This window comes from Bombina bombina, chromosome 4 (genome assembly GCF_027579735.1).
Source record: "Bombina bombina isolate aBomBom1 chromosome 4, aBomBom1.pri, whole genome shotgun sequence".
NCBI classification, from domain to species: Eukaryota; Metazoa; Chordata; class Amphibia; order Anura; family Bombinatoridae; genus Bombina; species Bombina bombina.
In genome coordinates, this window is record NC_069502.1 from 485,311,757 (window position 1) to 485,323,494 (window position 11,738).

Below are 11,738 nucleotides of genomic sequence, written 5' to 3' on the forward strand. Positions count from 1 at the left end.
TAGTGGGTAACCTTGGGTACTTGCAAGCTGGAATTTTGAGAGTTCAATTCCACCTGCTACTGTATTCTATGTTTTTCCCAAGTGGAAGCTATCCTTGCTAGAGGATTTATTACGGTTTTAGCTACCCGGGACGGCTCAGACTATACCGGTGTAATTTATTCTAGTACGTCCATTATGTTATGAGGGGCTAATGCAAGACTGCATTTCCTATATTTAAAGAGAAACATCTCAGCTGAGGAAGCTGGGTAGTCATTCCTAGGGTTAAGGAATGGTTTTTCATCTTGACTAAGAACAACTACTACTTTAGAGGGCAGTTAATTTTTTCAAGGGTTTAGGAGGGGATGTACTCCAGGGCTTCCTATGACATGCAGCTGCGTACTTTATTACCGTCACTAGAGCGACTGTATTTTGGGTGTTGAGTTGTCTGAGGTTTTTAAGTCAGAAACTTCTATGGCTATGAATCCAGGATCGGATTAAGGCTCTTCAATTTGCTAATTCCTTTATTACTTATGCTTCTCTGCAGATTACTAGCTTAGCTGCTAAGACTTCAGGTTTTTATATCCTAGTCCACAGGGCCCTATGGTTGAAACCTTGGCCTGCGGATGCGGCATCCAAGTCTCAACTTTTAAACTATTCCTTACAAGGGGAAGACTGTTTGGACCTGGCTTGAAGACAATTTTACAACCAGTCATGGTCAGTGTTCCCTCTAAGGCCAGTTTTGTGTGCGGCCCAGCAGTGAAACAGTTAATTAGGTAACCACACCCTGCAATTAGCAAACACTGCACATTGCAGATGGCAAGGTATGGTTCTCTTGTTAACTGTTTCACTGCTGGGCTGCACACAAAATTGTCCTTAGAGGGAACACTGGTCATGGTACAAGGGTAAACAATCAAATAACCCTGCTGCTGCTTCCAAGTCAACATGAAGGGTTTGCCCACGATCCGGGTGGATCTGGTAGGGGGCAGACTGTCTTTTTTTTTTTTTTCTCATTCAAACTTGGGTGCGAGATGTTCAGGATCCCTGGGCTACAGAAATAGTGTCTCAGGGATACCAACTGGAGTTCAGAAATGTTTTCCCCCAAGGAAGATTTCTTTGCTCGATATTATCTGCAGACCTGATTAAAAAAATAGAGGTGTTCTTAATTTGTGTATGAGACCTTTCTTCCATAGGAGTGATTTGTTCTGTTCCAAAACAGGAACAGGGTTTTTATTCAGATCTGTTTGTAGTTCCCAAAAAGGGAAGGAACCTTCGGACCTATTTTGGACCTCAAGAGTCTAAACAAGCTTCTCAGAGTTCCATCTTTCAAGATGGAAACTATTCACACCATTTTTCCGTTGATCCAGGAGGGTCAATTTATGACAACAGTGGATCTAAAGGATGCATATCTTCATGTTCCTATCCACAGGGATCATCACAAGTTCCTGAGGTTTGCCTTTCTGGACAAACATTTTCTGTTTGTAGCTTTCCCTTTCGGTCTGGCCACGGCGCCCTGAATTTTCACAAAGGTTTTGGGATCTCTACTGGTGGTTCTAAGACAGTGGGGCATTGCGGTGGTGCCTTATCTGGACGATATTCTAATCCAGGCGTCGTCCTATCAACTAGCAAGGTCCCATACCGACATTGTGCTTTCCTTCCTGAGACCTTACAGGTGGAAGGTAAATCGGGAAAAGAGTTTTAGTTCTTCGGGAAAGGGTTCCCTTTCTGGGAACTCTATTTGACTCTATTTCAATGAAGATTTCTTTCATGTAATTAGCAAGAGTCCATGAGCTAGTGACATATGGGATATACATTCCTACCAGGAGGGGCAAAGTTTGCCAAACCTTAAAATGCCTATAAATACACCCCTCACCACACCCACAATTCAGTTTTACAAACTTTGCCTCCCATGGAGGGGGTGAAGTAAGTTTGTACTAGATTCTACGTTGATATGCGCTTCGCAGCAGGCTGAAGCCCAGTTTTCCTCTCAGAGTGCAGTGAATGTCAGAGGGATGTGAAGAGAGTATTGCCTATTTGAATACAATGGTCTTCCTCTAGGGGATCTATTTCATAGGTTCTCTGTTATCGGTCGTAGAGATTTCTTCTCCTACCTCCCTTTTCAGATCGACGATATACTCTTATATACCATTACCTCTACTGATTCTCGTTTCAGTACTGGTTTGGCTATCTACTATATGTAGATGAGTGTCCTGGGGTAAGTAAGTCTTCTTTTTTGTGACACTCTAAGCTATGGTTGGGCACTTTATATGTAAAGTTCTAAATATATGTGTTTAAACTTATATTTGCCATGATTCAGGATAATCAGTATTCCTTCATTCAGACTGTCAGTTTCATTATTTGGGATAATGCATAAATATTTTTTTCTTACCTTGAAAATTTTCAATTGACTTTTTTCCCTGCGGGCTGTTAGGCTCGTGGGGGCAGAAAATGCTTCATTTTATTGCGTCATTCTTGGCGCGAACTTTTTTGGCGCAAAATTTTGTAATTTCCGGTGCCGTAGTTGACGGCGGAAGTTTGTTCGTTGTTACGTCATTTTTTGACGTATGTGTGTTCAGACGGGTTTTTTTGCGCCAAAAAATGTGGGCGTCGTTTTCGGCGTCAGAGGATGTGGCGTCATACTTGGCGCCAAAAATATGGGCGTTGTACTTGGCGCCAATAATGTGGGTGTCATACTTGTCCACTTTTTCTCACATTATTTAAGTCTCACTTTTTTGTTGCTTCTGGTTGCTAGAGGCTTGTTTGTTTTGCATTTTTTCCTATTCCTGAAACTGTCATTTTAAGGAATTTGATAATTTTGCTTTATATGTTCTTTTTTTCTATTACATATTGCAAGATTTTCCATACATTGTTCCTGGATCAGAACATGCTGAGGGATTCCTGTTGACTGAGATCAGTCCTACCAAAGCTAAGTTCATTTATTTTAAATGTTATGAATGTTTATCTTTAGCTATGGTTTGTAATAAGTTATCATGATAAACTTTTACATGCAGAATCCATTAGTATTTATGCTTTATATATTGCTATTCTTTTTACATCTTATGTACAAGATATACTTAGAATTTTATAAGAAATTTTTTCTGATTCTATTTTAAAGGCTTTGTCTGACATCCCGCCTTCTAATAAATTTTTAGGTCTTTTTCAAACTTCTTTTTTAGTTGATGAAGTTTCAAATGACCAACAACATAATGAATTATCCTTCTCTGATGGTGTTTTTTTCTCATCAGATATTGACACTAACAAATCTACTTTTTTATTTTTTAATAGAGTACATTTGTTCTTTGTTCAAAAGGTGTTGATTATTTTGGATATTGAAGTAACTAGTTCTTTGGATTTTAAAGACTAGCTAACATTTAAATTCTGCTTATTTATCTTCTGTGATTTCTTCAGAGGTTTTTTCCAGTTCCTGATACTAGGGAATGGAATAGGCTGAGAATTTTCTTTTAGTCCTTCTTTAAGGTTTTTAAATTGTATTCTTTGCCGGCAGTTAGTTTTGAGGAAAGATTCCCCAAGTTAATGGGGCTATCTCTACTCCTGCTAAATATACTATTATTCTTATAGCAAATAGTATTTATTTTTTTCCTTCAGATGGTTGTATCTTATTTAAGGAAAATTATTTTCAGGTACTTTTATTAGGCCTGTAATTTATTTGGCTGATGTTGCAATTGCTTCATCTTTCTGGTTGGATACTTTAAGATCAAGTATCGGATTATGGTTTATTTAGCATTGTTAAAAGGACAAAATCTACTACTCATTTAAAGTTCAGACTAAGTGCTATTGCATTGTCTTGCTATCTTGCATTTGTTGATTGCGCAAGTCCAGTGTGTTGACTGGTCCTTTAACTTGATTAACATGCTAATAATTTCATTTGTGTTGTCATTTTATTAAATATTTTCACAAATGAGGTTTAATCTCTGTCTTTAGCTATTTTAGCTAGAAGAACTTTGTGATTTTAATCTTGGAATGCTAATTTGATTTCTAAAATCCATATTTCTTTTTTTCCAATATAATCAATTATTTGGTTCATAATTGGATTCAATTCTTTAACTGTTACTCTGGGCTTCAAGATTGAGTTCTAAGACTAAAACTTTAAACTTATATTAGTTTTCTGTTCTTACTAAGGAACGGAATCCTGAATTCTTCCCCAAGTAACATGTTTATAATTGGAAGTTTTTTTCTTCATTCATTTAAGCCTTTTAAAAGTTCAAAGTCAGCTCCCCAAATTTGCATGTAGGTGCGGTTCTTATTCCAGCTTGGCTGGTAAGGGGCAGGTTAAGACTTTTTTGAAATTTGTTTGGTTCTATTCGGTCCAAACTTCTTAGACTTTGGGTACAGAATAGGATTCAGAGTAAAACCGTCTGTGAGAAGTCTTTTTTGTCTATCATATTCCAGCTATTCCAGTAAGACTAACACTTTCCTGAAGTGTGTTTCAGACCTATATGTTTTGGGTACTGGTGAAGTGCGGCTGGTCACCCATTGGGGCTCAAGCGCTGCTCAGACCTGGAGTTTTCTGGGGTATTTATTCCAGTTTCATTTTAGGAACTGGGTTTTGGGGTTTTATTCAAGACTATTCATTGTTCCAAAGATAGAAAATCTTTTTGAATTGTCATAAGTGTACCATCTTTTAGAATGGTGTTTATATGGTCTATTCTGCCTTTTTGGTCAGTGATGGCATTATTTGGTTACAATAGATACAATAGATGCATATCTTCATTTTCTGTTTTCATTCAGATTATTTTTATTTTCTGAGATTCTCTTTTTTTGACAAGCATTACCAATTTGTTGCTTTTCCTTCTGGTCTAGCGACAGCTCTAAGAATCTTTTCAAGGTTCTCAGTGTTCCTTATTTGGACGGTATCGTGGTACTGGCTCAGTCTTTTCGTTTTGCGGAATCTCATACGATTCAACTTTGTTGTTTCTTCAAGACATGGTTAGAGGATCTTTTTTTATCAAAAGCTCCTTGATTCCTCATACAATTGTCACCTTTTTTAGGTTTCTAGATAGATTGTGTCAATGTTTTTGTCTCTAACAGACAAGTTTATTAGGTTCCGTTTGTCGGAACCTTCAGTCTCTATTATTTCCTTCAAGTTGCTATATATGCATGGAAGTTTTAGGTTTCATGGCTGCAGCATTGGATTCGATTCCCTTTGCTCATTTCATAGGAAACCTTTCCAGTTTTTTATGCTGAATAATGGTGCATGGATTCTAGGATATCACTTTTTATATCTTTGAATCCTAATGTTTAACTATCTTTGATTCGGTGGTTAAGATCACCATCATTTAGTTCTACAGGTCTCTTCGGTTCTTTCAACCTGGACTATGATCTCTACAGATGCGAGTCTTTTAGGTTGGGAGGCTGTCTGAGGATCTCTGTCAGCACAAGGGGTTTGGAATCTCAGGAGGCGAGATTACCATTTGATATTTTGGAACTCCGTGCATTCTCAGAGTTCTTCAGTTGGTTTCTTTTTGAAGAAGAGACGTTTATTGTTTTTTCAGACAGACAATGTCACAACTGTGGCGTATGTCAATCATCAGGGTGGGACTATCAGCCTTTAGGCTGTGACAGAAGTATTTTGATTATTTGCTTGGGCTAAATCCAGCTCCTATCTAATTTCTGTGGTCTTTTTCCCAGGTATAGACAATTGGGAAGCGGATTGTCTCTGTTAATCAAGCTTTGCATCTGGGAGAATGGTCTCTTTACCCAGATATGTTTTTCAATTTTTCAGATGTGATGGCTTCCAGAAATAGATCTGATGGCATCTCATCTAAACAAGGAATTTCCCAGGGGCCTATTCAGGTCCGGGGATCCTCAGGCGGAAGTAGTGTATGCTTTGACACTTCCTTGGAATTATCAATCTGCCTATTTTTTCATCTCTGGTTCTTCTTTTAAGAGTGATTTTCAAAGTCATCAGAGAGCAATCTTTGGTGTGGCTGGTGGCTCCAGCATGGCCACACAGGTTTTGGTATATGGTTCTTGTTCGGATGTCCAGTTGCCAATCTTGGTTACTTCCATTAAGGCCAGACCTTATATCTTAACATTCGTTTTTTTCATCAGGAATTCAAATTATTAATTTGATGGTATGAAAATTTAACGCTTAGTACTTAGTCATAGAAGTTTCTCTGACTCAGTAATTAATACTATGTTGCAGGCTCGTAAATCTGTGTCTAGTAGGATTTATTATCGAGTTTGGAAGATTTACATCTCATGATGCTCTTCTTATGAATTCTCTTGGCATTCTTTTAGAATTCCTAGGATTTTTTCATTTCTTTAAGGTTTTTGTCTGCAAGTTCCTTGAAAGGACAAATATCTGCTTTTCCTGTGATGTTTCACAGTAAGAATTGCTAAATCTTTCTGATATTCATTGTTTTGTTCAGGCTTTGGTTCATATCAAGCCTGTCATTAAGCCAATTTCTCCTCTTTGGAGACTTAATTTGATTCTGAAGGCTTTACAGGCGCTTCTGTTTGTGCATATGCTTTCTTTGGACATTAATTACTTTCATGGAAAGTATTGTTCTTTTTAGACATCTCTTCAGCTAGAACAGTTTTTGAATTATCTGTTCTTTCTTGTGAATCTCCTTGTTCTGATTTTTCATCAGGATAAGATGGTTTTTGCTGTCCTCGTTTCAATATTCACCTAAAGTTGTGAATTCTAACAACATTAGTGGAGGAATTATTGTCTCTTCATTGTGTCCTAATCCTAAGAATCCTTTGGATGTGTTAAGAGCTTTGAAATATTATGTTGAAGCTATTCAGATTTCAGACAGACTTCTAGTCTATTTGTTATCTTTTCTGGTTTTAGGAAGGTCAGAAGGCTTCTGCCATTTCTTTGGCATCTTGGTTAAAGCTTTTGATTCATCATGCTTATTTGGAGTTGGGTTAATCCCCGTCTCAGAGGATTACGGCTCATTCCACTAGGTCAGTTTCTACTTCCTGGGCTTTTTAAGAATGAAGTTTCTGTTGATCAGATTTGCAAAGCAATGACTTTGTCTTCTTTGCATACTTTACTAAATTCTACCATTTTGATGTTTTCTCTTCTTTAGAAGCAGTTTTTGGTAGAATAGTACTTCGGGCAGCTGTTTCAGTTTGATTCTTCTGCTTATAATTTCAGTTTTTTTCATTATAAAAATTGAAACTTTTGATTTGGGTAGTGGATTAATTTTTTCAGCGGAATTGGCTGTCTTTATTTTATCCCTCCCTCTCTAGTGACTCTTGCGTGGAAGTTCCACATCTTGGGTATCTGCTATCCCATACGTCACTAGCTCATGGACTCTAGCTAATTACATGAAAGAAAACATAATTTATGTAAGAACTTACCTGATAAATTAATTTCTTTCATATTAGCAAGAGTCCATGAGGCCCACCCTTTTTTGTGGTGGTTATGATTTTTTTGTATAAAGCACAATTCTTCCAATTCCTTATTTTGATGCTTTCGCTCCTTATCACCCCACTTCTTGGCTATTCGTTAAACTGAATTGTGGGTGTGGTGAGGGGTGTATTTATAGGCATTTTGAGGTTTGGGAAACTTTGCCCCTCCTGGTAGGAATGTATATCCCATACGTCACTAGCTCATGGACTCTTGCTAATATGAAAGAAATGAATTTATCAGGTAAGTTCTTACATAAATTATTTTTTTCTGACGGAGGTCATAAAGTTAGAAATTCTGGATACATGTCGAGCCCTATAGTCCAATCCTCAGCCGTCAGTGGCTGGAGGTAATCGGATTGATGGTGGCAGCAATGGACATCGTACCGTTTGATTGTGTTTTCATATCAGGCCTCTGCAGCTATGCATGCTCAGGCAGTGGAGTGGAGATGATACAGATTTGTCTCCTTGAATAAATCTAGATCAGGAGACGGACTCTCTTCTATGATGGTTGTTGCCGGATTATCTATCCCAGGGGACATGCTTTCGCAGACCCTCATGGGTGATTGTGACAATGGACGCCAGCCTGTTAGGATGGGGAGCAGTCTGGAACTCCTTAAGGGCTCAGGGAGTATGGACTCAAGCAGAATCTCTCCTTCCCATCAACATCCTAGAGTTAAGGGCGATATCAATGCGTTTCAGGCCTGGCCTCAGTTGGCCTCAGCCCAATTCATCAGATTCCAGTCGGACAACATAACGATAGTGGCTTACATCAATCATCAGGGAGGAACAAGGAGTTCCTTAGCAATACCGAAGTGGCCAATATAATTCAGGGGGCGGAGACTCGCTCTTGCCATCTGTCGGCGATCTACATCCCAGGGGTGGAAAACTGGGAGGCAGATTTTCTGAGCAGGCAGATCTTTTATCCGGGAGAGTGGGAGCTCCATCCAGCAATATTTTCAGACCTGTTTCTCAGATGGGGTCGGCAGGAGTTGGACCTTATGGCATCTCGTCAGAATGCAAAGCTTCCGAGATACGGGTCCAGGGATCCCCAGGCCGAGCTGATAGATGCCTTGGCAGTTCCTTGGTTTTTCAGCCTAGCATATATATTACTTCCGTTTGCTCTCCTTCCCCGAGTGATTGCTTGAATCAAACAGGAGAGGGCATTGGTGATCCTCATTGCCCCTGCGTTGCCTTGCAGGATTTGGTATGCCAATCTGGTGGACATGTCATCTCGGCCACCGTGGAAGCTTCCATTGAGGAAGGACCTTCTCATTCAGGGTCCCTTCCAGCATCAGAATGTAGTTTTTTTGCAGCTGACTGCTTGGAGATTGAATGCCTAATTTTATCTAAGCTAGGTTTTTCTGATTCAGTCATAGATACTTTAATTCAGGCACGTAAGCCTGTCACTAGGAAAATTTACCATAAGATATGGTATAATATCTTTATTGGTGTGCATCTAAGGGCTACTCATGGAGTAGGGTTAAGATTCCCAGGATTTTGTCTTTTCTCCAAGAAGGATTGGTGAAAGGGTTATCAGCAAGTTCCTTAAAGGGACAGATTTCTGCTTTGTCTATTTTGTTACATAAGCGTCTGGCAGATGTTCCAGATGTGCAATCTTTTTGTCAGGCTCTGACTAGAATCAGGCCTGTATTTAGACCAATTGCTCCTCCTTGGAGTTTGAATTTAGTTCTTAGAGTTCTTCAAGCGGTTCCGTTTGAACCTATGCATTCCATAGATATTAAGTTATTATCTTGGAAAGTTTTATTTTTGGTTGCTTTTTCTTCTGCTCGAAGAGTATTTGAGCTTTCTGCATTACAATATAATTCTCCTTACCTTATTTTTCATTCGGATAAGGTGGTGTTACGTACAAGACCTGTTTTTCTTCCTAAAGTTGTTTCTAACACGAATATTAATCAGGAGATTGTTGTTCCTTCCTTGTGTCCTAATCCTTCTAAGAAGTAACGTCTGTTACATAATTTAGACATAGTTCGTGCTTTAAAGTTCTACTTACAAGCGACTAAGGATTTTCGACGATAGTCTCTCTTTGTTTATTTTTTCAGGGGTTAGAAAGCTACGGCTACCTCTTTCTTTTTGGCTGAAGAGTATCATCCATTTTGCATATGAGACTGCTGGACAGCAGCCTCTTGAACAAATTATGGCTCATTCCACTAGGGCTGTGGCTTCCTCATGGGCATTCAAAAATGATGCTTCTGTTGAACAGATTTGCAAGACTGCAACTTGGTCTTCTCTTCACACTTTTTCTAAATTTTACAAATTTGATACTTTTGCCTCAGCTGAGGCTGTTTTTGGGAGGAAAGTTCTTCAAGCAGTGGTGCCTTCCATTTAGGTTCCCTGTCTTGTCCCTCCCTTTTCATCCGTGTACTATAGCTTTGGTATTGTATCCCACAAGGATGAAATCCGTGGACTCGTGTCTTTAAAAAGAAAAGAAAATTTATGCTTACCTGATAAATTTGTTTCTTTTTAGACACGAGTCCACGGCCCGCCCTGTTCTCTGAGACAGGTTATTAATTTTTGTAAACTTCAGATACCTCTGCACCTTGGCTTTTCCTTTCTCTTCTTAACTTTGGTCGAATGACTGGAGTGAGAGCAAAGGGAGGAGCTATATATACAGCTCTGCTGTGGTGCTCTTTGCCGCCTCCTGCTGACCAGGAGATGTAATCCCACAAGTAAGGATGAAATCCGTGGACTCATCGTGTCTAAAAAGAAACAAATTTATCAGGTAAGCATACATTTTCTTTTTCTTTTCAGGACAGGTACTTTGTTGTTTATTTTATTATTCTTTTTGGTCTAGCTACAGATTATTTTTTTCTTCTACAAGATACGACGAGTCCACGGATGTCATCCTTACTTGTGGGATATTATCCTCCTGCTAACAGGAAGTGGCAAAGAGCACCACAGCAGAGCTGTATATATAGTTCCTCCCTCCACCTCCAGTTATTCTCTTTGCCTGTGTTATACTAGGAAGAGGTAAAGTGAGGTGTCTGTTTTAGTTTCTTCAATCAAGAAGTTTTTTTATTTTAAATGGTACAGGTGTGTACTATTTTCCTCAGGGGGATATGGAAGAAGATTTCTGCCCTGAGGTTAATGATCTTAGCAGCTGTAACTAAGATCCATGTTAGTTCCCACAAGACTTCTGAAGGTAACACAGACATCTTCAGTGTGGAGAACGGTTTCATGCTACAAGCAGCATTGAGGTATGTGCAGCCCTTTATTTCTGAGGAGACTTGATATATCAGAACTGGCTGGCATTTATTTCCCTGTAAGGGAGTGGGGTAAGCAGTAGACCTGTTATACAGAGGGGTGTTACTGGAGACCTACATTTTTACTTTGCTGTTGACATTTTATTATGGGCATTTTATGACACTCTGGGAGAGGCAAAAACTGTTGATCGTTTTTTTTATTTTTTATTTTTTATTATACATAAGTTAACCGGTATGACTTTGCAGGGATGTGTTTGGGGATTTACGTTTCACTTAGTTTTGTTTGCAAAACCGCTTCACCATGCGGTTGTTTTTAGGCCTACTCCGGCTTCGGCCATAAGGGGCGGGGCTTGTTTTTGCACGCTTAGAAGAGCACTTCCTCCTGGCTGAGAAGCAGCAAACAGTAACTCCAGTTGCTCCTGGACAGTGATTCTTGGTCCGGAGTGTTGACAAGTCATTTCGAAGTACCCTGGGGGCAGGTAGGTGCCACAGCAGAGCTGTGGCGAGGTGCAGGGGGTATTTTTGTGAAAATTGACATTATTATTATTTAAGTTAACTTTAGAGGTTAATTTCTCCCCTTGCTAGTGGGTTGCAATAATTTTTGGAGCCATTAATAGGTTTCAGGCAATTTTTAAGGCAAATTAACGTTCTTAAAGCAGTTTTGGAAAAATTGTGCGCTTTTTATCTCTTAAAGGCGCAGTACACGTTTTTTCAAAAATGTATTTAAAGCAATAAATAGTGTTTTAAAGACTTCTGGGGTTATTACTAGTCTGTTCAATATGTCTGACATTGAGGAATCTCATTGTTCTATGTGTTTAAAAGCTATTGTGGAACCCCCTCTTACATTGTGTACCTCTTGTACTGAAAGGGCCTTACATTGTAAAGACCATATTTTAGGTCAAGAAAGTGTGCCTAAGGATGATGTTCAGTCTGAAGAGAATCAGGATATGCCATCCAATTCTCCCCAAGTGTCACAACCTTTAACGCCCACACAAGCGATGCCAAGTACCTCTAGTGCGTCTAATTCCTTTACTCTGCAGGAGATAGCTGCAGTTATGTCAACTACCCTTACAGAGGTATTATCTAAATTACCAGTGTTACAGGGTAAACGCAGTAGGTCAGGTATTAATGGGAATACTGAATCCTCTGATGCTTTAT